Genomic DNA, 20726 nt, shown 5'->3' with positions numbered 1-20726 from the left:
CTTTAGTTATTGACACTCTGTTGCAAAAAAGCTTCAACTCAGTGAGATAAACACTTTTTGACCGTATGGCTATATCTTTTCAAAATGTTGCAGGATCACAATGATTCTGACTTATATTATGCAGAATCAAGCCCTTTTCAACATATTTCAGCACCAGCAAGCTGCTAGAAAGGAATCTTTAGTTATTCACACTCTGTTGCAAAAAAGCTTCAACTCAGTGAGATAAACACTTTTTGACCATATGGCTATATCTTTTCAAAATGTTGCAGGATCACAATGATTCTGACTTATATTATGCAGAATGAAGCCCTTTTCAACATATTTCAGCACCAGCAAGCTGCTAGAAAGGAATCTTTAGTTATTGACACTCTGTTGCAAAAAATCTTCAACTCAGTGAGATAAACACTTTTTGACCGTATGGCTATATCTTTTCAAAATGTTGCAGGATCACAATGATTTTGACTTATATTATGCAGAATCAAGCCCTTTTCAACATATTTCAGCACCAGCAAGCTGCTAGAAAGGAATCTTTAGTTATTGACACTCTGTTGCAAAAAAGCTTCAACTCAGTGAGATAAACACTTTTTGACCGTATGGCTATATCTTTTCAAAATATTGCAGGATCACAATGATTTTGACTTATATTATGCAGAATCAAGCCCTTTTCAACATATTTCAGCACCAGCAAGCTGCTAGAAAGGAATCTTTAGTTATTGACACTCTGTTGCAAAAAAGCTTCAACTCAGTGAGATAAACACTTTTTGACCGTATGGCTATATCTTTTCAAAATGTTGCAGGATCACATTGATTTTGACTTATATTATGCAGAATCAAGCCCTTTTCAACATATTTCAGCACCAGCAAGCTGCTAGAAAGGAATCTTTAGTTATTGACACTCTGTTGCAAAAAAGCTTCAACTCAGTGAGATAAACACTTTTTGACCGTATGGCTATATCTTTTAAAAATGTTGCAGGATCACAATGATTTTGACTTATATTATGCAGAATCAAGCCCTTTTCAACATATTTCAGCACCAGCAAGCTGCTAGAAAGGAATCTTTAGTTATTGACACTCTGTTGCAAAAAAGCTTCAACTCAGTGAGATAAACACTTTTTGACCGTATGGCTATATCTTTTCAAAATGTTGCAGGATCACAATGATTTTGACTTATATTATGCAGAATCAAGCCCTTTTCAACATATTTCAGCACCAGCAAGCTGCTAGAAAGGAATCTTTAGTTATTCACACTCTGTTGCAAAAAAGCTTCAACTCAGTGAGATAAACACTTTTTGACCGTATGGCTATATCTTTTCAAAATGTTGCAGGATCACAATGATTTTGACTTATATCATGCAGAATCAAGCCCTTTTCAACATATTTCAGCACCAGCAAGCTGCTAGAAAGGAATCTTTAGTTATTGACACTCTGTTGCAAAAAAGCTTCAACTCAGTGAGATAAACACTTTTTGACCGTATGGCTATATCTTTTCAAAATGTTGCAGGATCACAATGATTCTGACTTATATTATGCAGAATCAAGCCCTTTTCAACATATTTCAGCACCAGCAAGCTGCTAGAAAGGAATCTTTAGTTATTCACACTCTGTTGCAAAAAAGCTTCAACTCAGTGAGATAAACACTTTTTGCCCATATGGCTATATCTTTTCAAAATGTTGCAGGATCACAATGATTTTGACTTATATTATGCAGAATCAAGCCCTTTTCAACATATTTCATCACCAGCAAGCTGCTAGAATGGAATCTTTAGTTATTTACGCTCTGTTGCAAAAAAGCTTAAACTCAGTGAGATAAACACTTTTTGACCATACGGCTATATCTTTTCAAAATGTTGCAGGATCACAATGATTCTGACTTATATTATGCAGAATCAAGCCCTTTTCAACATATTTCAGCACCAGCAAGCTGCTAGAATGGAATCTTTAGTTATTTACGCTCTGTTGCAAAAAAGCTTCAACTCAGTGAGATAAACACTTTTTGACCATATGGCTATATCTTTTCAAAATGATGCAGGATCACAATGATTCTGACTTACATTATGCAGAATCAAGCCCTTTTCAACATATTTCAGCACCAGCAAGCTGCTAGAAAGGAATTTTTAGTTATTCACACTCTGTTTCAAAAAAGCTTCAACTCAGTGAGATAAACACTTTTTTACCATGTGGCTATATCTTTTCAAAATGTTGCGGGATCACAATGATTTTGACTTATATTATGCAGAATCAAGCCCTTTTCAACATATTTCAGCACCAGCAAGCTGCTAGAAAGGAATCTTTAGTTATTGACACTCTGTTGCAAAAAAGCTTCAACTCAGTGAGATAAACACTTTTTGACCGTATGGCTATATCTTTTCAAAATGTTGCAGGATCACAATGATTTTGACTTATATTATGCAGAATCAAGCCCTTTTCAACATATTTCAGCACCAGCAAGCTGCTAGAAAGGAATCTTTAGTTATTGACACTCTGTTGCAAAAAAGCTTCAACTCAGTGAGATAAACACTTTTTGACCGTATGGCTATATCTTTTCAAAATGTTGCAGGATCACAATGATTTTGACTTATATTATGCAGAATCAAGCCCTTTTCAACATATTTCAGCACCAGCAAGCTGCTAGAAAGGAATCTTTAGTTATTGACACTCTGTTGCAAAAAAGCTTCAACTCAGTGAGATAAACACTTTTTGACCGTATGGCTATATCTTTTCAAAATGTTGCAGGATCACAATGATTTTGACTTATATTATGCAGAATCAAGCCCTTTTTCAACATATTTCAGCACCAGCAAGCTGCTAGAAAGGAATCTTTAGTTATTGACACTCTGTTTCAAAAAAGCTTCAACTCAGTGAGATAAACACTTTTTGCCCATATGGCTATATCTTTTCAAAATGTTGCAGGATCACAATGATTCTGACTTATATTATGCAGAATCAAGCCCTTTTCAACATATTTCAGCACCAGCAAGCTGCTAGAAAGGAATCTTTAGTTATTCACACTCTGTTTCAAAAAAGCTTCAACTCAGTGAGATAAACACTTTTTGACCATATGGCTATATCTTTTCAAAATGTTGCAGGATGACAATGATTCTGACTTATATTATGCAGAATCAAGCCCTTTTCAACATATTTCATCACCAGCAAGCTGCTAGAATGGAATCTTTAGTTATTTACACGCTGTTGCAAAAAAGCTTCAACTCAGTGAGATAAACACTTTTTGCCCATATGGCTATATCTTTTTAAAATGTTGCAGGATCACAATGATTTTGACTTACATTATGCAGAATCAAGCCCTTTTCAACATATTTCATCACCAGGAAGCTGCTAGAATGGAATCTTTAGTTATTTACGCTCTGTTGCAAAAAAGCTTAAACTCAGTGAGATAAACACTTTTTGACCATACGGCTATATCTTTTCAAAATGTTGCAGGATCACAATGATTTTGACTTATATTATGCAGAATCAAGCCCTTTTCAACATATTTCAGCACCAGCAAGCTGCTAGAAAGGAATCTTTAGTTATTGACACTCTGTTGCAAAAAAGCTTCAACTCAGTGAGATAAACACTTTTTGACCGTATGGCTATATCTTTTCAAAATGTTGCAGGATCACAATGATTTTGACTTATATTATGCAGAATCAAGCCCTTTTCAACATATTTCAGCACCAGCAAGCTGCTAGAAAGGAATCTTTAGTTATTGACACTCTGTTGCAAAAAAGCTTCAACTCAGTGAGATAAACACTTTTTGACCGTATGGCTATATCTTTTCAAAATGTTGCAGGATCACAATGATTTTGACTTATATTATGCAGAATCAAGCCCTTTTCAACATATTTCAGCACCAGCAAGCTGCTAGAAAGGAATCTTTAGTTATTGACACTCTGTTGCAAAAAAGCTTCAACTCAGTGAGATAAACACTTTTTGACCGTATGGCTATATCTTTTCAAAATGTTGCAGGATCACAATGATTTTGACTTATATCATGCAGAATCAAGCCCTTTTCAACATATTTCAGCACCAGCAAGCTGCTAGAAAGGAATCTTTAGTTATTGACACTCTGTTGCAAAAAAGCTTCAACTCAGTGAGATAAACACTTTTTGACCGTATGGCTATATCTTTTCAAAATGTTGCAGGATCACAATGATTCTGACTTATATTATGCAGAATCAAGCCCTTTTCAACATATTTCAGCACCAGCAAGCTGCTAGAAAGGAATCTTTAGTTATTCACACTCTGTTGCAAAAAAGCTTCAACTCAGTGAGATAAACACTTTTTGCCCATATGGCTATATCTTTTCAAAATGTTGCAGGATCACAATGATTTTGACTTATATTATGCAGAATCAAGCCCTTTTCAACATATTTCATCACCAGCAAGCTGCTAGAATGGAATCTTTAGTTATTTACGCTCTGTTGCAAAAAAGCTTAAACTCAGTGAGATAAACACTTTTTGACCATACGGCTATATCTTTTCAAAATGTTGCAGGATCACAATGATTCTGACTTATATTATGCAGAATCAAGCCCTTTTCAACATATTTCAACACCAGCAAGCTGCTAGAATGGAATCTTTAGTTATTTACGCTCTGTTGCAAAAAAGCTTCAACTCAGTGAGATAAACACTTTTTGACCGTATGGCTATATCTTTTCAAAATGTTGCAGGATCACAATGATTTTGACTTATATCATGCAGAATCAAGCCCTTTTCAACATATTTCAGCACCAGCAAGCTGCTAGAAAGGAATCTTTAGTTATTGACACTCTGTTGCAAAAAAGCTTCAACTCAGTGAGATAAACACTTTTTGACCGTATGGCTATATCTTTTCAAAATGTTGCAGGATCACAATGATTCTGACTTATATTATGCAGAATCAAGCCCTTTTCAACATATTTCAGCACCAGCAAGCTGCTAGAAAGGAATCTTTAGTTATTCACACTCTGTTGCAAAAAAGCTTCAACTCAGTGAGATAAACACTTTTTGCCCATATGACTATATCTTTTCAAAATGTTGCAGGATCACAATGATTTTGACTTATATTATGCAGAATCAAGCCCTTTTCAACATATTTCATCACCAGCAAGCTGCTAGAATGGAATCTTTAGTTATTTACGCTCTGTTGCAAAAAAGCTTAAACTCAGTGAGATAAACACTTTTTGACCATACGGCTATATCTTTTCAAAATGTTGCAGGATCACAATGATTCTGACTTATATTATGCAGAATCAAGCCCTTTTCAACATATTTCAACACCAGCAAGCTGCTAGAATGGAATCTTTAGTTATTTACGCTCTGTTGCAAAAAAGCTTCAACTCAGTGAGATAAACACTTTTTGACCATATGGCTATATCTTTTCAAAATGTTGCAGGATCACAATGATTCTGACTTATATTATGCAGAATCAAGCCCTTTTCAACATATTTCAGCACCAGCAAGCTGCTAGAATGGAATCTTTAGTTATTTACGCTCTGTTGCAAAAAAGCTTCAACTCAGTGAGATAAACACTTTTTGACCATATGGCTATATCTTTTCAAAATGATGCAGGATCACAATGATTCTGACTTACATTATGCAGAATCAAGCCCTTTTCAACATATTTCAGCACCAGCAAGCTGCTAGAAAGGAATTTTTAGTTATTCACACTCTGTTTCAAAAAAGCTTCAACTCAGTGAGATAAACACTTTTTGACCATGTGGCTATATCTTTTCAAAATGTTGCGGGATCACAATGATTTTGACTTATATTATGCAGAATCAAGCCCTTTTCAACATATTTCAGCACCAGCAAGCTGCTAGAAAGGAATCTTTAGTTATTGACACTCTGTTGCAAAAAAGCTTCAACTCAGTGAGATAAACACTTTTTGACCGTATGGCTATATCTTTTCAAAATGTTGCAGGATCACAATGATTTTGACTTATATTATGCAGAATCAAGCCCTTTTCAACATATTTCAGCACCAGCAAGCTGCTAGAAAGGAATCTTTAGTTATTGACACTCTGTTGCAAAAAAGCTTCAACTCAGTGAGATAAACACTTTTTGACCGTATGGCTATATCTTTTCAAAATGTTGCAGGATCACAATGATTTTGACTTATATTATGCAGAATCAAGCCCTTTTCAACATATTTCAGCACCAGCAAGCTGCTAGAAAGGAATCTTTAGTTATTCACACTCTGTTGCAAAAAAGCTTCAACTCAGTGAGATAAACACATTTTGACCGTATGGCTATATCTTTTCAAAATGTTGCAGGATCACAATGATTTTGACTTATATCATGCAGAATCAAGCCCTTTTCAACATATTTCAGCACCAGCAAGCTGCTAGAAAGGAATCTTTAGTTATTGACACTCTGTTGCAAAAAAGCTTCAAATCAGTGAGATAAACACTTTTTGACCGTATGGCTATATCTTTTCAAAATGTTGCAGGATCACAATGATTCTGACTTATATTATGCAGAATCAAGCCCTTTTCAACATATTTCAGCACCAGCAAGCTGCTAGAAAGGAATCTTTAGTTATTCACACTCTGTTGCAAAAAAGCTTCAACTCAGTGAGATAAACACTTTTTGCCCATATGGCTATATCTTTTCAAAATGTTGCAGGATCACAATGATTTTGACTTATATTATGCAGAATCAAGCCCTTTTCAACATATTTCAACACCAGCAAGCTGCTAGAATGGAATCTTTAGTTATTTACGCTCTGTTGCAAAAAAGCTTCAACTCAGTGAGATAAACACTTTTTGACCATATGGCTATATCTTTTCAAAATGTTGCAGGATCACAATGATTCTGACTTATATTATGCAGAATCAAGCCCTTTTCAACATATTTCAGCACCAGCAAGCTGCTAGAATGGAATCTTTAGTTATTTACGCTCTGTTGCAAAAAAGCTTCAACTCAGTGAGATAAACACTTTTTGACCATATGGCTATATCTTTTCAAAATGATGCAGGATCACAATGATTCTGACTTACATTATGCAGAATCAAGCCCTTTTCAACATATTTCAGCATCAGCAAGCTGCTAGAAAGGAATTTTTAGTTATTCACACTCTGTTTCAAAAAAGCTTCAACTCAGTGAGATAAACACTTTTTGACCATATGGCTATATCTTTTCAAAATGTTGCAGGATGACAATGATTCTGACTTATATTATGCAGAATCAAGCCCTTTTCAACATATTTCATCACCAGCAAGCTGCTAGAATGGAATCTTTAGTTATTTACACGCTGTTGCAAAAAAGCTTCAACTCAGTGAGATAAACACTTTTTGACCGTATGGCTATATCTTTTCAAAATGTTGCAGGATCACAATGATTTTGACTTATATTATGCAGAATCAAGCCCTTTTCAACATATTTCATCACCAGCAAGCTGCTAGAAAAGAGTCTTTAGTTATTCACACTCTGTTTCAAAAAAGCTTCAACTCAGTGAGATAAACACTTTTTGACCGTATGGCTATATCTTTTCAAAATGTTGCAGGATCACAATGATTTTGACTTATATTATGCAGAATCAAGCCCTTTTCAACATATTTCAGCACCAGCAAGCTGCTAGAAAGGAATCTTTAGTTATTCACACTCTGTTGCAAAAAAGCTTCAACTCAGTGAGATAAACACTTTTTGCCCATATGGCTATATCTTTTCAAAATGTTGCAGGATCACAATGATTTTCACTTATATTATGCAGAATCAAGCCCTTTTCAACATATTTCAGCACCAGCAAGCTGCTAGAAAGGAATCTTTAGTTATTCACACTCTGTTTCAAAAAAGCTTCAACTCAGTGAGATAAACACTTTTTGACCATATGGCTATATCTTTTCAAAATGTTGCAGGATCACAATGATTCTGACTTATATTATGCAGAATCAAGCCCTTTTCAACATATTTCATCACCAGCAAGCTGCTAGAAAAGAGTCTTTAGTTATTCACACTCTGTTTCAAAAAAGCTTCAACTCAGTGAGATAAACACTTTTTGACCATATGGCTATATCTTTTCAAAATGTTGCAGGATCACAATGATTCTGACTTATATTATGCAGAATCAAGCCCTTTTCAACATATTTCATCACCAGCAAGCTGCTAGAAAGGAATCTTTAGTTATTCACACTCTGTTGCAAAAAAGCTTCAACTCAGTGAGATAAACACTTTTTGCCCATATGGCTATATCTTTTCAAAATGTTGCAGGATCACAATGATTTTGACTTATATTATGCAGAATCAAGCCCTTTTCAACATATTTCAGCACCAGCAAGCTGCTAGAAAGGAATCTTTAGTTATTCACACTCTGTTTCAAAAAAGCTTCAACTCAGTGAGATAAACACTTTTTGACCATATGGCTATATCTTTTCAAAATGTTGCAGGATGACAATGATTCTGATTTATATTATGCAGAATCAAGCCCTTTTCAACATATTTCATCACCAGCAAGCTGCTAGAATGGAATCTTTAGTTATTTACACGCTGGTTCAAAAAAGCTTCAACTCAGTGAGATAAACACTTTTTGCCCATATGGCTATATCTTTTTAAAATGTTGCAGGATCACAAAGAATTTTGACTTACATTATGCAGAATCAAGCCCTTTTCAACATATTTCCTCACCAGCAAGCTGCTAGAATGGAATCTTTAGTTATTTACGCTCTGTTGCAAAAAAGCTTAAACTCAGTGAGATAAACACTTTTTGACCATACGGCTATATCTTTTCAAAATGTTGCAGGATCACAATGATTCTGACTTATATTATGCAGAATCAAGCCCTTTTCAACATATTTCAACACCAGCAAGCTGCTAGAATGGAATCTTTAGTTATTTACGCTCTGTTGCAAAAAAGCTTCAACTCAGTGAGATAAACACTTTTTGACCATATGGCTATATCTTTTCAAAATGTTGAAGGATCACAATGATTCTGACTTATATTATGCAGAATCAAGCCCTTTTCAACATATTTCAGCACCAGCAAGCTGCTAGAATGGAATCTTTAGTTATTTACGCTCTGTTGCAAAAAAGCTTCAACTCAGTGAGATAAACACTTTTTGACCATATGGCTATATCTTTTCAAAATGATGCAGGATCACAATGATTCTGACTTACATTATGCAGAATCAAGCCCTTTTCAACATATTTCAGCACCAGCAAGCTGCTAGAATGGAATCTTTAGTTATTTACACTCTGTTGCAAGAAAGCTTCAACTCAGTGAGATAAACACTTTTTGCCCATACGGCTATATCTTTTCAAAATGTTGCAGGATCACAATGATTTTGACTTATATTATGCAGAATCAAGCCCTTTTCAACATATTTAAGCACCAGCAAGCTGCTAGAAAGGAATCTTTAGTTATTGACGCTCTGTTGCAAAAAAGCTTCAACTCAGTGAGATAAACACTTTTTGACCATATGGCTATATCTTTTCAAAAAGTTGCAGGATCACAATGATTTTGACTTATATTATGCAGAATCAAGCCCTTTTCAACATATTTCATCACCAGCAAGCTGCTAGAAAGGAATCTTTAGTTATTCACACTCTGTTTCAAAAAAGCTTCAACTCAGTGAGATAAACACTTTTTGACCATATGGCTATATCTTTTAAAAATGTTGCAGGATCACAATGATTCTGACTTATATTATGCAGAATCAAGCCCTTTTCAACATATTTCAGCACCAGCAAGCTGCTAGAAAGGAATCTTTAGTTATTCACACTCTGTTGCAAAAAAGCTTCAACTCAGTGAGATAAACACTTTTTGCCCATATGGCTATATCTTTTCAAAATGTTGCAGGATCACAATGATTTTGACTTATATTATGCAGAATCAAGCCCTTTTCAACATATTTCAGCACCAGCAAGCTGCTAGAAAGGAATTTTTAGTTATTCACACTCTGTTTCAAAAAAGCTTCAACTCAGTGAGATAAACACTTTTTACCATATGGCTATATCTTTTCAAAATGTTGCAGGATGACAATGATTCTGACTTATATTATGCAGAATCAAGCCCTTTTCAACATATTTCATCACCAGCAAGCTGCTAGAATGGAATCTTTAGTTATTTACACGCTGTTGCAAAAAAGCTTCAACTCAGTGAGATAAACACTTTTTGCCCATATGGCTATATCTTTTTAAAATGTTGCAGGATCACAATGATTTTGACTTATATTATGCAGAATCAAGCCCTTTTCAACATATTTCATCACCAGCAAGCTGCTAGAATGGAATCTTTAGTTATTTACACGCTGTTGCAAAAAAGCTTCAACTCAGTGAGATAAACACTTTTTGCCCATATGGCTATATCTTTTTAAAATGTTGCAGGATCACAATGATTTTGACTTATATTATGCAGAATCAAGCCCTTTTCAACATATTTCAGCACCAGCAAGCTGCTAGAAAGGAATCTTTAGTTATTCACACTCTGTTTCAAAAAAGCTTCAACTCAGTGAGATAAACACTTTTTGACCATATGGCTATATCTTTTCAAAATGTTGCAGGATGACAATGATTTTGACTTATATTATGCAGAATCAAGCCCTTTTCAACATATTTCAGCACCAGCAAGCTGCTAGAAAGGAATCTTTAGTTATTTACGCTCTGTTGCAAAAAAGCTTCAAGTCAGTGAGATAAACACTTTTAGACAATACGGCTATATCTTTTCAAAATGTTGCAGGATCACAATGATTCTGACTTATATTATGCAGAATCAAGCCCTTTTCAACATATTTCAGCACCAGCAAGCTGCTAGAAAGGAATCTTTAGTTATTGACGCTCTGTTGCAAAAAAGCTTCAACTCAGTGAGATAAACACTTTTTGACCATATGGCTTTATCTTTTCAAAATGTTGCAGGATCACAATGATTCTGACTTATATTATGCAGAATCAAGCCATTTTCAACATATTTCAGCACCAGCAAGCTGCTAGAAAGGAATCTTTAGTTATTCACACTCTGTTGCAAAAAAGCTTCAACTCAGTGAGATAAACACTTTTTGCCCATATGGCTTTATCTTTTCAAAATGTTGCAGGATCACAATGATTCTGACTTATATTATGCAGAATCAAGCCCTTTTCAACATATTTCAGCACCAGCAAGCTGCTAGAAAGGAATCTTTAGTTATTCACACTCTGTTGCAAAAAATCTTCAACTCAGTGAGATAAACACTTTTTGCCCATATGGCTTTATCTTTTCAAAATGTTGCAGGATCACAATGATTCTGACTTATATTATGCAGAATCAAGCCCTTTTCAACATATTTCAGCACCAGCAAGCTGCTACAAAGGAATCTTTAGTTATTCACACTCTGTTGCAAAAAAGCTTCAACTCAGTGAGATAAACACTTTTTGCCCATATGGCTTTATCTTTTCAAAATGTTGCAGGATCACAATGATTTTGACTTATATTATGCAGAATCAAGCCCTTTTCAACATATTTCAGCACCAGCAAGCTGCTAGAAAGGAATCTTTAGTTATTCACACTCTGTTGCAAAAAAGCTTCAACTCAGTGAGATAAACACTTTTTGACCGTATGGCTATATCTTTTCAAAATGTTGCAGGATCACAATGATTTTGACTTATATTATGCAGAATCAAGCCCTTTTCAACATATTTCAGCACCAGCAAGCTGCTAGAAAGGAATCTTTAGTTATTGACACTCTGTTGCAAAAAAGCTTCAACTCAGTGAGATAAACACTTTTTGACCGTATGGCTATATCTTTTCAAAATGTTGCAGGATCACAATGATTTTGACTTATATTATGCAGAATCAAGCCCTTTTCAACATATTTCAGCACCAGCAAGCTGCTAGAAAGGAATCTTTAGTTATTCACACTCTGTTTCAAAAAAGCTTCAACTCGGTGAGATAAACACTTTTTGACCATATGGCTATATCTTTTCAAAATGTTGCAGGATGACAATGATTCTGACTTATATTATGCAGAATCAAGCCATTTTCAACATATTTCATCACCAGCAAGCTGCTAGAATGGAATCTTTAGTTATTTACACGCTGTTGCAAAAAAGCTTCAACTCAGTGAGATAAACACTTTTTGCCCATATGGCTATATCTTTTTAAAATGTTGCAGGATCACAATGATTTTGACTTATATTATGCAGAATCAAGCCCTTTTCAACATATTTCATCACCAGCAAGCTGCTGGAATGGAATCTTTAGTTATTTACACTCTGTTGCAAAAAAGCTTCAACTCAGTGAGATAAACACTTTTTGACCATATGGCTATATCTTTTCAAAATGTTGCAGGATCACAATTATTCTGACTTATATTATGCAGAATCAAGCCCTTTTCAACATATTTCAGCACCAGCAAGCTGCTAGAAAGGAATCTTTAGTTATTCACACTCTGTTTCAAAAAAGCTTCAACTCAGTGAGATAAACACTTTTTGACCATATGGCTATATCTTTTCAAAATGTTGCAGGATGACAATGATTTTGACTTATATTATGCAGAATCAAGCCCTTTTCAACATATTTCAGCACCAGCAAGCTGCTAGAAAGGAATCTTTAGTTATTTACGCTCTGTTGCAAAAAAGCTTCAAGTCAGTGAGATAAACACTTTTAGACAATACGGCTATATCTTTTCAAAATGTTGCAGGATCACAATGATTCTGACTTATATTATGCAGAATCAAGCCCTTTTCAACATATTTCAGCACCAGCAAGCTGCTAGAAAGGAATCTTTAGTTATTGACGCTCTGTTGCAAAAAAGCTTCAACTCAGTGAGATAAACACTTTTTGACCATATGGCTTTATCTTTTCAAAATGTTGCAGGATCACAATGATTCTGACTTATATTATGCAGAATCAAGCCCTTTTCAACATATTTCAGCACCAGCAAGCTGCTAGAAAGGAATCTTTAGTTATTCACACTCTGTTGCAAAAAAGCTTCAACTCAGTGAGATAAACACTTTTTGCCCATATGGCTTTATCTTTTCAAAATGTTGCAGGATCACAATGATTTTGACTTATATTATGCAGAATCAAGCCCTTTTCAACATATTTCAGCACCAGCAAGCTGCTAGAAAGGAATCTTTAGTTATTCACACTCTGTTGCAAAAAATCTTCAACTCAGTGAGATAAACACTTTTTGCCCATATGGCTTTATCTTTTCAAAATGTTGCAGGATCACAATGATTCTGACTTATATTATGCAGAATCAAGCCCTTTTCAACATATTTCAGCACCAGCAAGCTGCTAGAAAGGAATCTTTAGTTATTCACACTCTGTTGCAAAAAAGCTTCAACTCAGTGAGATAAACACTTTTTGACCATATGGCTATATCTTTTCAAAATGTTGCAGGATCACAATGATTCTGACTTATATTATGCAGAATCAAGCCCTTTTCAACATATTTCAGCACCAGCAAGCTGCTAGAAAGGAATCTTTAGTTATTCACACTCTGTTGCAAAAAAGCTTCAACTCAGTGAGATAAACACTTTTTGACCGTATGGCTATATCTTTTCAAAATGTTGCAGGATCACAATGATTTTGACTTATATTATGCAGAATCAAGCCCTTTTCAACATATTTCAGCACCAGCAAGCTGCTAGAAAGGAATCTTTAGTTATTGACACTCTGTTGCAAAAAAGCTTCAACTCAGTGAGATAAACACTTTTTGACCGTATGGCTATATCTTTTCAAAATGTTGCAGGATCACAATGATTTTGACTTATATTATGCAGAATCAAACCCTTTTCAACATATTTCAGCACCAGCAAGCTGCTAGAAAGGAATCTTTAGTTATTGACACTCTGTTGCAAAAAAGCTTCAACTCAGTGAGATAAACACTTTTTGACCGTATGGCTATATCTTTTCAAAATGTTGCAGGATCACAATGATTTTGACTTATATTATGCAGAATCAAGCCCTTTTCAACATATTTCAGCACCAGCAAGCTGCTAGAAAGGAATCTTTAGTTATTCACACTCTGTTGCAAAAAAGCTTCAACTCAGTGAGATAAACACTTTTTGACCGTATGGCTATATCTTTTCAAAATGTTGCAGGATCACAATGATTTTGACTTATATTATGCAGAATCAAGCCCTTTTCAACATATTTCAGCACCAGCAAGCTGCTAGAAAGGAATCTTTAGTTATTGACACTCTTTTGCAAAAAAGCTTCAACTCAGTGAGATAAACACTTTTTGACCGTATGGCTATATCTTTTCAAAATGTTGCAGGATCACAATGATTTTGACTTATATTATGCAGAATCAAGCCCTTTTCAACATATTTCAGCACCAGCAAGCTGCTAGAAAGGAATCTTTAGTTATTGACACTCTGTTGCAAAAAAGCTTCAACTCAGTGAGATAAACACTTTTTGACCGTATGGCTATATCTTTTCAAAATGTTGCAGGATCACAATGATTTTGACTTATATTATGCAGAATCAAGCCCTTTTCAACATATTTCAGCACCAGCAAGCTGCTAGAAAGGAATCTTTAGTTATTGACACTCTGTTGCAAAAAAGCTTCAACTCAGTGAGATAAACACTTTTTGACCGTATGGCTATATCTTTTCAAAATGTTGCAGGATCACAATGATTTTGACTTATATTATGCAGAATCAAGCCCTTTTCAACATAATTCAGCACCAGCAAGCTGCTAGAAAGGAATCTTTAGTTATTGACACTCTGTTGCAAAAAAGCTTCAACTCAGTGAGATAAACACTTTTTGACCGTATGGCTATATCTTTTCAAAATGTTGCAGGATCACAATGATTTTGACTTATATTATAGAGAATCAAGCCCTTTTCAACATATTTCAGCACCAGCAAGCTGCTAGAAAGGAATCTTTAGTTATTCACACTCTGTTGCAAAAAAGCTTCAACTCAGTGAGATAAACACTTTTTGACCGTATGGCTATATCTTTTCAAAATGTTGCAGGATCACAATGATTTTGACTTATATTATGCAGAATCAAGCCCTTTTCAACATATTTCAGCACCAGCAAGCTGCTAAAAAGGAATCTTTAGTTATTGACACTCTGTTGCAAAAAAGGTTCAACTCAGTGAGATAAACACTTTTTGACCGTATGGCTATATCTTTTCAAAATGTTGCAGGATCACAATGATTCTGACTTATATTATGCAGAATCAAGCCCTTTTCAACATATTTCAGCACCAGCAAGCTGCTAGAAAGGAATCTTTAGTTATTCACACTCTGTTGCAAAAAAGCTTCAACTCAGTGAGATAAACACTTTTTGCCCATATGGCTATATCTTTTCAAAATGTTGCAGGATCACAATGATTTTGACTTATATTATGCAGAATCAAGCCCTTTTCAACATATTTCAGCACCAGCAAGCTGCTAGAAAGGAATCTTTAGTTATTCACACTCTGTTTCAAAAAAGCTTCAACTCAGTGAGATAAACACTTTTTGACCATATGGCTATATCTTTTCAAAATGTTGCAGGATCACAATGATTCTGACTTATATTATGCAGAATCAAGCCCTTTTCAACATATTTCATCACCAGCAAGCTGCTAGAAAGGAATCTTTAGTTATTCACACTCTGTTTCAAAAAAGCTTCAACTCAGTGAGATAAACACTTTTTGACCATATGGCTATATCTTTTCAAAATGTTGCAGGATCACAATGATTCTGACTTATATTATGCAGAATCAAGCCCTTTTCAACATATTTCAGCACCAGCAAGCTGCTAGAAAGGAATCTTTAGTTATTCACACTCTGTTGCAAAAAAGCTTCAACTCAGTGAGATAAACACTTTTTGACCATATGGCTATATCTTTTCAAAATGTTGCAGGATCACAATGATTTTGACTTATATTATGCAGAATCAAGCCCTTTTCAACATATTTCAGCACCAGCAAGCTGCTAGAAAGGAATCTTTAGTTATTTACGCTCTGTTGCAAAAAAGCTTCAAGTCAGTGAGATAAACACTTTTAGACAATACGGCTATATCTTTTCAAAATGTTGCAGGATGACAATGATTCTGACTTATATTATGCAGAATCAAGCCCTTTTCAACATATTTCAGCACCAGCAAGCTGCTAGAAAGGAATCTTTAGTTATTGACGCTCTGTTGCAAAAAAGCTTCAACTCAGTGAGATAAACACTTTTTGACCATATGGCTTTATCTTTTCAAAATGTTGCAGGATCACAATGATTCTGACTTATATTATGCAGAATCAAGCCCTTTTCAACATATTTCAGCACCAGCAAGCTGCTAGAAAGGAATCTTTAGTTATTCACACTCTGTTGCAAAAAAGCTTCAACTCAGTGAGATAAACACTTTTTGCCCATGTGGCTTTATCTTTTCAAATTGTTGCAGGATCACAATGATTTTGACTTATATTATGCAGAATCAAGCCCTTTTCAACATATTTCAGCACCAGCAAGCTGCTAGAAAGGAATCTTTAGTTATTCACACTCTGTTGCAAAAAAGCTTCAACTCAGTGAGATAAACACTTTTTGCCCATATGGCTTTATCTTTTCAAAATGTTGCAGGATCACAATGATTCTGACTTATATTATGCAGAATCAAGCCCTTTTCAACATATTTCAGCACCAGCAAGCGGCTAGAAAGGAATCTTTAGTTATTCACAATCTGTTGCAAAAAAGCTTCAACTCAGTGAGATAAACACTTTTTGCCCATATGGCTTTATCTTTTCAAAATGTTGCAGGATCACAATGATTTTGACTTATATTATGCAGAATCAAGCCCTTTTCAACATATTTCAGCACCAGCAAGCTGCTAGAAAGGAATCTTTAGTTATTCAAACTCTGTTGCAAAAAAGCTTCAACTCAGTGAGATAAACACTTTTTGACCATATGGCTATATCTTTTCAAAATGTTGCAGGATCACAATGATTCTGACTTATATTATGCAGAATCAAGCCCTTTTCAACATATTTCAGCACCAGCAAGCTGCTAGAAAGGAATCTTTAGTTATTGACACTCTGTTGCAAAAAAGCTTCAACTCAGTGAGATAAACACTTTTTGACCGTATGGCTATATCTTTTCAAAATGTTGCAGGATCACAATGATTTTGACTTATATTATGCAGAATCAAGCCCTTTTCAACATATTTCAGCACCAGCAAGCTGCTAGAAAGGAATCTTTAGTTATTGACACTCTGTTGCAAAAAAGCTTCAACTCAGTGAGATAAACACTTTTTGACCGTATGGCTATATCTTTTCAAAATGTTGCAGGATCACAATGATTTTGACTTATATTATGCAGAATCAAGCCCTTTTCAACATATTTCAGCACCAGCAAGCTGCTAGAAAGGAATCTTTAGTTATTCACACTCTGTTGCAAAAAAGCTTCAACTCAGTGAGATAAACACTTTTTGACCATATGGCTATATCTTTTCAAAATGTTGCAGGATCACAATGATTCTGACTTATATTATGCAGAATCAAGCCCTTTTCAACATATTTCAGCACCAGCAAGCTGCTAGAAAGGAATCTTTAGTTATTCACACTCTGTTGCAAAAAAGCTTCAACTCAGTGAGATAAACACTTTTTGACCGTATGGCTATATCTTTTCAAAATGTTGCAGGATCACAATGATTTTGACTTATATTATGCAGAATCAAGCCCTTTTCAACATATTTCATCACCAGCAAGCTGCTAGAATGGAATCTTTAGTTATTTACACTCTGTTGCAAAAAAGCTTCAACTCAGTGAGATAAACACTTTTTGACCATATGGCTATATCTTTTCAAAATGTTGCAGGATCACAATGATTCTGACTTATATTATGCAGAATCAAGCCCTTTTCAACATATTTCAGCACCAGCAAGCTGCTAGAAAGGAATCTTTAGTTATTCACACTCTGTTGCAAAAAAGCTTCAACTCAGTGAGATAAACACTTTTTGACCGTATGGCTATATCTTTTCAAAATGTTGCAGGATCACAATGATTTTGACTTATATTATGCAGAATCAAGCCCTTTTCAACATATTTCAGCACCAGCAAGCTGCTAAAAAGGAATCTTTAGTTATTGACACTCTGTTGCAAAAAAGCTTCAACTCAGTGAGATAAACACTTTTTGACCGTATGGCTATATCTTTTCAAAATGTTGCAGGATCACAATGATTCTGACTTATATTATGCAGAATCAAGCCCTTTTCAACATATTTCAGCACCAGCAAGCTGCTAGAAAGGAATCTTTAGTTATTCACACTCTGTTGCAAAAAAGCTTCAACTCAGTGAGATAAACACTTTTTGACCATATGGCTATATCTTTTCAAAATGTTGCAGGATCACAATGATTTTGACTTATATTATGCAGAATCAAGCCCTTTTCAACATATTTCAGCACCAGCAAGCTGCTAGAAAGGAATCTTTAGTTATTCACACTCTGTTTCAAAAAAGCTTCAACTCAGTGAGATAAACACTTTTTGACCATATGGCTATATCTTTTCAAAATGTTGCAGGATGACAATGATTCTGACTTATATTATGCAGAATCAAGCCCTTTTCAACATATTTCATCACCAGCAAGCTGCTAGAATGGAATCTTTAGTTATTTACACGCTGTTGCAAAAAAGCTTCAACTCAGTGAGATAAACACTTTTTGCCCATATGGCTATATCTTTTTAAAATGTTGCAGGATCACAATGATTTTGACTTACATTATGCAGAATCAAGCCCTTTTCAACATATTTCATCACCAGCAAGCTGCTAGAATGGAATCTTTAGTTATTTACGCTCTGTTGCAAAAAAGCTTAAACTCAGTGAGATAAACACTTTTTGACCATACGGCTATATCTTTTCAAAATGTTGCAGGATCACAATGATTCTGACTTATATTATGCAGAATCAAGCCCTTTTCAACATATTTCAACACCAGCAAGCTGCTAGAATGGAATATTTAGTTATTTACGCTCTGTTGCAAAAAAGCTTCAACTCAGTGAGATAAACACTTTTTGACCATATGGCTATATCTTTTCAAAATGTTGCAGGATCACAATGATTCTGAATTATATTATGCAGAATCAAGCCCTTTTCAACATATTTCAGCACCAGCAAGCTGCTAGAATGGAATCTTTAGTTATTTACGCTCTGTTGCAAAAAAGCTTCAACTCAGTGAGATAAACACTTTTTGACCATATGGCTATATCTTTTCAAAATGATGCAGGATCACAATGATTCTGACTTATATTATGCAGAATCAAGCCCTTTTCAACATATTTCAGCACCAGCAAGCTGCTAGAAAGGAATCTTTAGTTATTCACACTCTGTTGCAAAAAAGCTTCAACTCAGTGAGATAAACACTTTTTGACCATATGGCTATATCTTTTCAAAATGTTGCAGGATCACAATGATTCTGACTTATATTATGCAGAATCAAGCCCTTTTCAACATATTTCAGCACCAGCAAGCTGCTAGAAAGGAATCTTTAGTTATTCACACTCTGTTGCAAAAAAGCTTCAACTCAGTGAGATAAACACTTTTTGCCCATATGGCTATATCTTTTCAAAATGTTGCAGGATCACAATGATTTTGACTTATATTATGCAGAATCAAGCCCTTTTCAACATATTTCAGCACCAGCAAGCTGCTAGAAAGGAATTTTTAGTTATTCACACTCTGTTTCAAAAAAGCTTCAACTCAGTGAGATAAACACTTTTTGACCATATGGCTATATCTTTTCAAAATGTTGCAGGATCACAATGATTCTGACTTATATTATGCAGAATCAAGCCCTTTTCAACATATTTCATCACCAGCAAGCTGCTAGAATGGAATCTTTAGTTATTTACACGCTGTTGCAAAAAAGCTTCAACTCAGTGAGATAAACACTTTTTGCCCATATGGCTATATCTTTTTAAAATGTTGCAGGATCACAATGATTTTGACTTATATTATGCAGAATCAAGCCCTTTTCAACATATTTCATCACCAGCAAGCTGCTAGAATGGAATCTTTAGTTATTTACACTCTGTTGCAAAAAAGCTTAAACTCAGTGAGATAAACACTTTTTGACCATATGGCTATATCTTTTCAAAATGTTGCAGGATCACAATGATTCTGACTTATATTATGCAGAATCAAGCCCTTTTCAACATATTTCAGCACCAGCAAGCTGCTAGAAAGGAATCTTTAGTTATTCACACTCTGTTGCAAAAAAGCTTCAACTCAGTGAGATAAACACTTTTTGACCATATGGCTATATCTTTTCAAAATGTTGCAGGATCACAATGATTCTGACTTATATTATGCAGAATCAAGCCCTTTTCAACATATTTCAGCACCAGCAAGCTGCTAGAAAGGAATCTTTAGTTATTCACACTCTGTTGCAAAAAAGCTTCAACTCAGTGAGATAAACACTTTTTGCCCATATGGCTATATCTTTTCAAAATGTTGCAGGATCACAATGATTTTGACTTATATTATGCAGAATCAAGCCCTTTTCAACATATTTCAGCACCAGCAAGCTGCTAGAAAGGAATTTTTAGTTATTCACACTCTGTTTCAAAAAAGCTTCAACTCAGTGAGATAAACACTTTTTGACCATATGGCTATATCTTTTCAAAATGTTGCAGGATCACAATGATTCTGACTTATATTATGCAGAATCAAGCCCTTTTCAACATATTTCATCACCAGCAAGCTGCTAGAATGGAATCTTTAGTTATTTACACGCTGTTGCAAAAAAGCTTCAACTCAGTGAGATAAACACTTTTTGCCCATATGGCTATATCTTTTTAAAATGTTGCAGGATCACAATGATTTTGACTTATATTATGCAGAATCAAGCC

This window comes from Fistularia commersonii, chromosome 20 (assembly GCF_037954325.1).
Source record: "Fistularia commersonii isolate RoL2024-O1a breed Wild chromosome 20, RoL_Fcom_v1.0, whole genome shotgun sequence".
Taxonomy (NCBI): Eukaryota; Metazoa; Chordata; class Actinopteri; order Syngnathiformes; family Fistulariidae; genus Fistularia; species Fistularia commersonii.
This window is presented reverse-complemented; position numbering follows the sequence as displayed.